The 2121-nt window shown below is 46.4% G+C and overlaps 1 long non-coding RNA gene across 1 annotated transcript; it reads right to left on the bottom strand.

The window, feature by feature from the left end:
* Positions 1-1386: 1386 nt before the first annotated feature.
* On the bottom strand, positions 1387-1801 carry LOC144771473 (uncharacterized). The gene is made up of 3 exons (XR_013599297.1): positions 1703-1801; positions 1528-1609; positions 1387-1432 (listed from the first exon to the last, which is right to left on the bottom strand). It is a non-coding gene; the product is annotated as an uncharacterized LOC144771473 (long non-coding RNA).
* Positions 1802-2121: the final 320 nt, after the last annotated feature.

Raw genomic sequence — 2121 nt, forward strand, 5'->3', positions numbered from 1 at the left:
TTAAAGCAGAGTGGGCCTCAGACTGTACCTTCCTTTACGTTAAGAGGCGGGAATTGCAGCGTGTGTGCAGCAGAGGAGATGGCGCCCTCCATTCGGACCTCCTTTGGGGAGGACAGTTCACAAAACCCGCTTCTGCATCAAACACAACAAACTGCAAATGTGTGCGTAAAATATCACGGCCTTGAAACGACATGACAAAACTATTAAAGCACACGCATTTTCACTCATTTGCAATCACATCTTATTGTGGGGAATACGACGTACTCAATGCAGCAAGCATGTCATTCATTGGCTAAACACATAACCCGGTATTTGTTTCTTAAGAAGAGCACAGGGAGCATTTGTTCGTTTTTGGTAAAGAACCAAAGTTATTTATATCTGCCCCAGTGGACGCGGTCTACTGTTGTGAGCACAGCATCTGGTGAGGTATTATTCTACTTACAGGTTAAGTCGACGCTGCACCTTATCCGTTTGGAACCCTTCCTCGTCCTTTTCTTTCCTTGTTCTCTGTTTAGATTGCAGGCAGCTCGGGTAGTAGGAGGCGGTAGTGAAATGGCGGGCAACGGAAAGGGGAGGGAATATAGGTGGAAGGGGCTGCCCCTGCGAGTACAGCGGTTTTAACAGGCCAGTCCATTTCATACGTAGGGAAATTATCAGTTCCCTGTTTTTATTTGGTAAATTTATAGCGCCCTTTAGTTCGAAAGTTTAACATGAATTGTTCACTAAAACTCCGCAATTTATATACTTATACGAAGACGAGAATAAACACATTGTTAAAGTGAGATGCAGCTAATGTAGACACCTACCTGACTAATATTTTATCGGCATGACTACTAATATTGGTGCCTAAGAAAGTAAAAGACACTGAAAAACAAGTCAGGTCCCGGGCCGCGCTGTGATTGGCTGACGTCACGGGGGTTTCCCGGCCGGCAGCCAATCACAGCGCGGCCCGGGAATGACGTCACGGGGGTGTCCCGGGCCGGCAGCCAATCGCAGCGCGGCCCGGGACAAAGGGGCGGGGCTTAAAAAAAGCACCAGAAACGCCCCCGAATCGCGTTTTCGAGAGAAAACGCGATTGACAGCCTCTGCCTCCCAATGGCTAGCCTCCATTTATGGAGCTAGCCAATTGGAAACAGAGGCTGTCCTAACCTCACTATTAGAAACAACAGATTTCGATCTGGGAGTGGCTTCGCCCCTCGCCAGGTTACGAAACCTAAAAAAGGTTGTATTGTACCTGTCTTTTGTTGGCATCAGTTCAAAACTGTAGAATACCTCTATGCACAGTGGCTGCCAGTCTGTAACAAGGGAGAATTGAATGTAACCTCCAGACAGCACTGAATGAAATTAGTATTGCACACCAAAGATTTGGAAATTACCTTCATGGCTGGCGGGCCGCTCACTTTTGAAGGGGGGCTCTACTGGTTCCACAATTCTGAAACACGAGTAGTGCCAAAATTATTATGGAACTTGTTGGGGGATATAAAAGGCATACCAAGGGTTCTCTTTGAAAGCGTGTAAACTACTTACTCGGCTTCCAACGCATTTTTACAGTGGAAGGGCGCGGTGGGCTGTTATCCCCAAAGTAGGTGTTTTCTCAAACCTGCCGTAGCTGGAAGGAAACAACAAAGCCTGTGTGTAAGCGTCACAGCGCGGTGATAGTCTGAGCGGGCTCGCAATAAAAACATTGTTTGCAGCAACTCACCAAGATATTTGTCTGCGACTCTTTGATTCTAGCACTCGGACAAATCCGTGAAATGCTTCATTAAGGCAAAACCGGCAGCCGGGCTTAGTTCTATATAACCCCTTCGCTGGGGCAGCTGTGCGCCTAATAAAAGTTATTAACATAACATAACATAACATAACAAAAGCGAACTGCTGGCACACGTGATTGTAACATGTACCAATCAGCGTGCAGAGACTTCCAATCTGTGCCCAGGTGCATTCTGGTAGTTGTGTTTTGTTGGAGTCGACTGGAGAGTTTAAGCGAAGCAAGAAAACCAGTGGAAGATCTTTAAGGCGCATATGTATGGATTTATGTCCTATTGAGCTCGCTCATGCAATTTAACCCCTTGTTGATACTGTCAAATTTCATTATAAGGTATGCCTCCTTACGTAACAGTG

Source organism: Lissotriton helveticus, chromosome 8 (genome assembly GCF_964261635.1).
Source record: "Lissotriton helveticus chromosome 8, aLisHel1.1, whole genome shotgun sequence".
Classification (NCBI taxonomy): Eukaryota; Metazoa; Chordata; class Amphibia; order Caudata; family Salamandridae; genus Lissotriton; species Lissotriton helveticus.